Below are 8,590 nucleotides of genomic sequence, written 5' to 3' on the forward strand. Positions count from 1 at the left end.
CGGACGGACTTTAGCTTCGCTACGGGAGAGAATGTCTCGTCGTAGTCAATCCCTTGAACCTGTCGATAACCCTTAGCGATAAGTCGAGCTTTATAGATGGTAACATTACCATCCGCGTCCGTCTTCTTCTTAAAGATCCATTTGTTTTCTATCGCTCGCCGATCATCAGGCAAGTCTGTCAAAGTCCATACTTTGTTTTCATACATGGATTCTATCTCGGATTTCATGGCTTCAAGCCATTTGTTGGAATCCGGGCCCGTCATTGCTTCTTCATAGTTCGAAGGTTCATTGTTGTCTAACAACATGATTTCCAGGACAGGGTTGCCGTACCACTCTGGTGCGGAACGTGTCCTTGTGGACCTACGAAGTTCAGCAGTAACTTGATCCGAAGTACCTTGATCATCATCATGGTTTTCCTCTTCAGTTGGTGTGGGCATCACAGGAATGGTTTCCTGTGCTGCGTCACTATCCTGCTCAAGAGGTAGTACTTCATCGAGTTCTACTTTCCTCCCACTTACTTCTTTTGAGAGAAACTCTTTCTCCAGAAAGCATCCGTTCTTGGCAACAAAGATCTTGCCTTCGGATCTTAAGTAGAAGGTATACCCTATAGTTTCCTTAGGGTATCCTATGAATACGCATTTTTCCGACTTGGGTTCGAGCTTTTCAGGTTGAAGTTTCTTGACATAAGCTTCGCATCCCCAAACTTTTAGAAACGACAGCTTAGGTTTCTTTCCAAACCATAATTCATACGGTGTCGTCTCAACGGATTTAGACGGTGCCCTATTTAAAGTGAATGTAGCTGTCTCTAGAGCGTATCCCCAAAATGATAGCGGTAAATCGGTAAGAGACATCATAGACCGCACCATATCCAATAGAGTGCGATTACGACGTTCGGACACACCGTTTCGCTGAGGTGTTCCAGGCGGCGTGAGCTGTGAAACGATTCCACATTTCTTTAAGTGTGTACCAAATTCGTGACTTAAGTATTCTCCTCCACGATCTGATCGTAAGAATTTTATCTTTCGGTCACGTTGATTCTCCACCTCATTCTGAAATTCCTTGAACTTTTCAAAGGTCTCAGACTTGTGTTTCATTAAGTAGACATACCCATATCTACTCAAGTCATCTGTGAGAGTGAGAACATAACGATATCCTCCGCGAGCCTCAACGCTCATTGGACCGCACACATCGGTATGTATGATTTCCAACAAGTTGGTTGCTCGCTCCATTGGAGAACGGAGTCTTGGTCATTTTGCCAAAGAGGCATGGTTCGCACGTGTCAAACGATTCATAATCAAGAGACTCTAAAAGTCCATCGGCATGGAGCTTCTTCATGCGCTTGACACCAATGTGACCAAGGCGGCAGTGCCACAAGTATGTGGGACTATCGTTATCAACTTTAAATCTTTTGGTATCTACACTATGAACATGTGTAATATTACGCTCGAGATTCATTAAGAATAAACCATTGACCATCGGAGCATGACCATAAAACATATCTCTCATATAAATCGAACAACCATTATTCTCAGACTTAAATGAGTAGCCATCTCGTATTAAACGAGATCCAGATACAATGTTCATGCTCAAACTTGGCACTAAATAACAATTATTGAGGTTCAAAACTAATCCCGTAGGTAAATGTAGAGGCAGCGTGCCGACGGCGATCACATCGACTTTGGAACCATTCCCGACGCGCATCGTCACCTCGTCCTTTGCCAGTCTCCGTTTATTCCGCAGCTCCTGCTGTGAGTTACAAATATGAGCAACGGCACCGGTATCAAATACCCAGGAGTTACTACGATTACTGGTAAGGTACACATCAATCACATGTATATCAAATATACCTTTGGTGTTGCCGGCCTTCTTATCCGCTAAGTATTTGCGGCAGTTCCGCTTCCAGTGACCGTTCCCCTTGCAATAAAAGCACTCAGTCTCAGGCTTGGGTCCATTCTTTGACTTCTTCCCGGTAACTGGCTTACCAGGCGCGGCAACATCTTTGCCGTCCTTCTTGAAGTTCTTCTTACCCTTGCCCTTCTTGAACTTAGTGGTCTTATTGACCATCAACACTTGATGTTCTTTCTTGATTTCAGCCTCTGCTGACTTCAGCATCGAGAACACTTCAGGAATGGTCTTTTCCATTCCCTGCATGTTGTAGTTCATCACAAAGCTCTTGTAGCTTGGTGGGAGCGACTGGAGGATTCTGTCAATGACCGCCTCATCTGGGAGGTTAATGTTCAGCTGGGTCATACGGTTGTGCAACCCAGACATCTTCAGGATGTGCTCACTGACAGAACTGTTTTCCTCCATCTTACAACTGTAGAACTTGTCGGAGACATCATATCTCTCGACCCGGGCATGAGCTTGAAAAACTAGTTTCAGCTCTTCGAACATCTCATATGCTCCGTGATGCTCAAAACGCTTTTGGAGCCCCGGTTCTAAGCTGTAAAGCATGCCGCACTGAACGAGGGAGTAATCATCAGCGCGAGACTTCCAAGCATTCATAATGTCTTGGTTCTCTGGGACGGGAGCGTCACCTAGCGGTCCTTCTAGGACATATTGTTTCCTGGCAGCTATGAGGATGATCCTCAGGTTCCGGACCCAGTCCGTATAGTTGCTGCCATCATCTTTCAGCTTGGTTTTCTCTAGGAACGCGTTGAAGTTCATGTTGACATTAGCGTTGGCCATTGATCTACAAGACATATTTGCAAAGGTTTTAGACTAAGTTCATGATAATAAAGTTCTAATCAAATTATGAACTCCCACTTAGATTAGACATCCCTTTAGTCATCTAAGTGTTACACGATCCGAGTCGACTAGCCCGTGTCCGATCATCACGTGAGACGGACTAGTCATCGTCGGTGAACATTTTCATGTTGATCGTATCTTCCATACGACTCGTGTTCGACCTTTCGGTCTCCGTGTTCCGAGGCCATGTCTGCGCATGCTAGGCTCGTCAAGTTAACCCTAAGTGTTTTCGCTGTGTAAAACTGTCTTACACCCGTTGTATGTGAACGTAAGAATCCATCACACCCGATCATCACGTGGTGCTTAGAAACGACGAACTGTAGCAACGGTGCACAGTTAGGGGAGAACACTTCTTGAAATTTTATAAGGGATCATCTTATTTACTACCGTCGTCCTAAGTAAACAAGATGCATAATACATAATAAACATCACATGCAATTATATAGTTGTGACATGATATGGCCAATATCATATAGCTCCATTGATCTTCATCTTCGGGGCTCCATGATCATCTTGTCACCGGCTTGACACCATGATCTCCATCATCATGATCTCCATCATCGTGTCTTCATGAAGTTGTCACGCCAACGACTACTTCTACTTCTATGACTAACGTTTAGCAATAAAGTAAAGTAGTTTACATGACGTTATTCAATGACACGCAGGTCATACAAAAGAATAATGACAACTCCTATGGCTCCTGCCGGTTGTCATACTCATCGACATGCAAGTCGTGAATCCTATTACAAAGAACATGATCCCATACATCACAATTCATCATTCATCACAACTTCTGGCCATATCACATCACATGATCAATCGCTGCAAAAACAAGTTAGACGTCTTCTAATTGTTGTTGCATCTTTTACGTGGCTGCAATTGGGTTCTAGCAAGAACGTTTTCTTACCTACGAATCACCACAACGTGATTTTGTCAACTTCTATTTACCCTTCATAAGGGCCCTGTTCATCGATTCCGCTCCAACTAAAGTGGGAGAGACAGACACCCGCCAGCCACCTTATGCAACTAGTGCATGTCAGTCGGTGGAACCGGTCTCACGTAAGCGTACGTGTAAGGTTGGTCCGGGCCGCTTCATCCCACAATACCGTCGAAGCAAGAAAAGACTAGTAGAGGCAAGTAAGATGACAAAATCCACGCCCACAACAAAATTGTGTTCTACTCGTGCAAAGAGAACTACGCATAAACCTGGCTCATGATGCCACTGTTGGGGAACGTTGCAGAAAATTAAAATTTTTCCTACGGTTTCACCAAGATCCATCTATGAGTTCATCTAAGAAACGAGTCTAGGGAGAGAGTTTTCATCTACATACCACTTGTAGATCGCGTGCGGAAGCTTGCAAGGCGATGATGTAGTCGTACTCGACGTGATTCAAATCACCGATGACCTTAGCACCGAACGGACGGCACCTCCGCGTTCAACACACGTACGGAACAGCCACGTCTCCTCCTTCTTGATCCAGCAAGGGAGGGAGGAGAGGTTGAGGGAGATGGCACCAGCAGCAGCACGACGGCGTGGTGTTGGTGGAGCTGCAGTACTCCGACAGAGCTTCGCTAAGCACTACGGAGGTGTATGAGGTGTTGGGGAGGGAGAAGGAGGCAACCAAAGGCCAGGGCACAAGGTGTGAAGTCCCTCCTCTCCCCCCACTATATATAGGGGTGCCAAGGGGGGGTGGCCGGCCCTAGGAGATCAAATCTCCTAGGGGGTGCGGCGGCCAAGGGGGATTCCCTCCCCCCCAAGGCACCTAGGAGGTGCCTTCCACTAGTAGGACTCCTCCCCCTTGGAAACCCTAGGCGCATGGGCCTTGTGGGGCTGGTGCCCTTGGCCCATGTAGGCCAAGGCGCACCCCCTACAGCCCATGTGGCCCCCGGGGATGGGTGGCCCCACCCGGTGGGCCCCCGGGACCCCTCCGGTGGTCCCGGTACAATACCGATAACCCCGAAACTTGTCCCGATGCCCGAAACAGGACTTCCCATATATAAATCTTTACCTCCGGACCATTCCGGAACTCCTCGTGACGTCCGGGATCTCATCCGGGACTCCGAACAACATTCGGGTTACTGCATATACATATCCCTACAACCCTAGCGTGACTGAACCTTAAGTGTGTAGACCCTACGGGTTCGGGAGACATGTAGACATGACTGAGACTCTCTTAGTCAATAACCATCAGCGGGATCTGGATACCCATGATGGCTCCCACATGCTCCTCGATGTTGTCATCGGATGAACCACTATGTCGAGGGTTCGATCAAAAACCCTGTATGCAATTCCCTTTGTCAATCGGTACGTTACTTGCCCGAGACTTGATCGTCGGTATCCCAATACCTTGTTCAGTCTCGTTACCGGCAAGTCACTTTACTCGTACCGTAATGCATGATCCCGTGTCCAACACCTTGGTCACTTTGAGCTCATTATGATGATGCATTACCGAGTGGGCCCAGAGATACCTCTCCGTCATACGGAGTGACAAATCCCAGTCTCGATCCGTGTCAACCCAACAGCTACTTTCGGAGATACCTGTAATGCACCTTTATAGTCACCCAGTTACGTTGTGACGTTTGGCACACCCAAGGCATTCTTACAGTATCCGGGAGTTACACGATCTCATGGTCGAAGGAAGAGATACTTGACACTTGCAAAGCTCTAGCAAAACGAACTACACGATCTTTTATGCTATGCTTAGGATTGGGTCTTGTCCATCACATCATTCTCCTAATGATGTGATCCCGTTATCAATGACATCCAATGTCCATAGTCAGGAAACCATGACTATCTGTTGATCACAACGGGCTGGTCAACTAGAGGCTTACCAGGGACATAGTGTGGTCTAAGTATTCACACGTGTATTACGATTTCCGGATAATACAGTTATAGCATGAATACAAGACAATTATCATGAACAATGAAATATAATAATACTTTTAATTATTGCCTCTAGGGCATATTTCCAACACTTCTCCACTAGAAGCACTGGCAATCCCCAAGGTGACGAACTTGGGTGAATATAGCCTTTATCCATTAACTCCTTAATCTGCTTCTTAATTTCCTCCAAATCTTTTGTGGGCATCCTGTATGGTCTCTTAGATATCAGCCCTGTGCCTGGAAAAAGTTCAATCAAAAATTCAATGTCTCTATCCGGTGGCATGCCTGGCAACTCTTCCGGAAATACGTCAGGGAAATCCTTTACCATTGGTACTTCCTCCTGTACAACTCCTGATAAGGAATTTACTTGAGTCTTCCTCGACACATGCCGGGATACATACTTGATCCTTCTTCCTTCTGGGGTGGTAAGCAAAATTGACTTACTGGCGCATTCAATGTTCCGTCCATACTTCGATAACCAATCCATGCCTAATATCACATCCAGTCCTTGCGACTCCAATACTATTAGCGCTAAGGGAAACACATAGTTACCAATCCTTAATGGTAACCGATCACACCATAGACTAGCCATATACTCTGCTCCTGGCGAGGTTACTAACATGGGTGACCTAAGGGCTCGGGTTGGCAGTTTATACTTATCCACAAATCCCCTTGATATTTATGAATGCAATGCACCAGTATCAAAAAGAACGATTGCAGTAAATGCCTTAACCAAAAACTTACCTATTACTGCATTTGGCTGGGCTTCAACCTCCTCCACGCTAACGAGGTTCACCTGTCCCCTGTTGAAAGGGTTGGGCTTCTTCCCAGAGCTTCCATTGCCATTTACATTCTTAGCTTCAGGACATTCAGTGGTATAATGTCCAGTCTTCTAGCACTTGAAACAAGTAATGTGGCTTAGATCCCTCTTGGCTGGGGTTGGTACGGTTCAGACCGTTGCTTCCTCCATTCCCATTCCCATTCTTGGGGCCTCTATGGTTGTGCGAACTTCCTCCTCCATGTGTATGCTGAAAAGGTCCTCCCGAGTTCGGGGTAAAACGAGGCTTCTGCTGAGCTCCAGAATTATACTTCCCTTGTCCATACTTCCTCTTGCAGCTGTCAATCTGCTGCTACTTCCCTTCAATCATGAGAGCTCTATCTACCAACTCCTGGTAGTTGTTGAAGGTTTCCACCATCAACTGCATGCTCAGTTCATCATTTAGTCCTTCTAGAAACTTCTCCTGCTTAGCTGCATCCATAGCAACGTCATCTGGGGCATAATGTGTTAACTTACTAAAGTCATCCACGTACTGGCCAACGGTATGTCCTCCTTGGCGCAAGTTGCGAAACTCACGCTTCTTCATGGCCATAGCTCCTGCTGAAACATGGTCAGTATGGAAAGCTTGCTAAAACTGATCCCATGTGACTGTGTCTATGGGGTAAGTGGCTGTGAAAATCTCCCACCATGATGCTGCGGGTCCATCAAGCTGAGGTGCGGCAAAACGCACTTTCTCCGCATCTATGCATCCTGCAGTGGTTAACTCCCTTCCAATCTTGCGGAGCCAATCATCTACAACTATCGGCTCGGTGCTACTGGAGAACACCGGCGGATTCAGCCTCAAGAAATGGGCTAAGTGATCAACAGGTGGTGGTGGTGGTGGGTTGTTGTTGTTGTTGTTCCCCTGATTCTGATTCTGGAATAAAAGTTGCATCAATGCTTTCTGCTGCTGGATCAACTAAGTGAGCTCCGGTGGGAAAGCAAATCTGTTGTCACGTCTCGGAGGCATCTGATAGGTTTACAAAAGATGAGGAAATAATATAGAAAGAGGTCTAGAGGGAAAACACTACCCATATGCTCATGAGATAAAACACAAACAAATTGACATCAATCAATTCAAACCAGGGCATACAATCGGTCTAACTATCATTACAAAAGTGCTTTGACTATTCTATATACATGGGGGAATACTTCTACTGATATGTTGGTCCACTAAAAACATTGATCGGTCGAAGACTCCATGATATCTGCTCTAGCTTCATCAACAAAGTCATCATCGCTATCGTCGGGGTCTGAGTCGGTGTCATCAATGATGATGTAGTTCTCCGGGCAAGTGGAATCATCGTCTTCTCCACCTAGCGCGGGGTCTCCCATGAAAACTGCGATCTTCTTTACCAGGTCGTCATTCTTCTCCAAAAGTGTTACAATCTCCTCCTCATATCCATCACGTGTAGACTTGAGTTCTTCTTCCATTTCCGTGATCTTGGTCATTGCCTTCTTCAGATCTATCATGCCTGCACACATCTAGTTCTCCTGACACCGTATGTGCTGGTTTAGCTCCTGGATAAAAGCTGCAATAGATCTATCCTTCCTAGTGTTGATCATCTCCCATTGCTCATCTCGGCGCCCACAAATCTGATAGATAGTATCCTTGAGATCCTTGTGGTAAACTTCTCCAATGCGTCCCATGGTGATGTTGGCTGCCATGCTCTTTCCTAAACTCCAGGTTGGTGCATCAAAGGAAAACTCTATGGGCTCAGTGACTGACATGAACGTCCTTCCTGGAACTTGAACTTGAATCATCCAACGCTCCTCTTCTGGTAAAGTGGCGATGTAGGTTCCGGTGAAGCTTGGTACTCCGATGTTTAGGTATCTAGTGACTTCCTTCAAGTGGCGTCCAAAAGGTGTATCTTCATCCGGTTGCGTGACCTTGTTCCTTGCATCCACCATCCTAGAAGAGTAGAAAAAGGAGAGGAGTCAGAAATGAGAAGAGAGTAGTGATTTAGGGCTTTAGCTTAGTGGTCGTGTCCTACAGTCAGCGTGTGCTCCGATACCATCTTGTAGAGACCAGACCTCAAACAGTCTGATCTTTGTGCATCAGTGTCATCCCTGGATCGGTAATGCTGACAAGCATAGTACTTGAAGGATTTATAACAGAGTACCAATCACACACTTATTAC

Source organism: Triticum dicoccoides, chromosome 7B, assembly GCF_002162155.2.
Source record: "Triticum dicoccoides isolate Atlit2015 ecotype Zavitan chromosome 7B, WEW_v2.0, whole genome shotgun sequence".
Lineage (NCBI taxonomy): Eukaryota > Viridiplantae > Streptophyta > Magnoliopsida > Poales > Poaceae > Triticum > Triticum dicoccoides.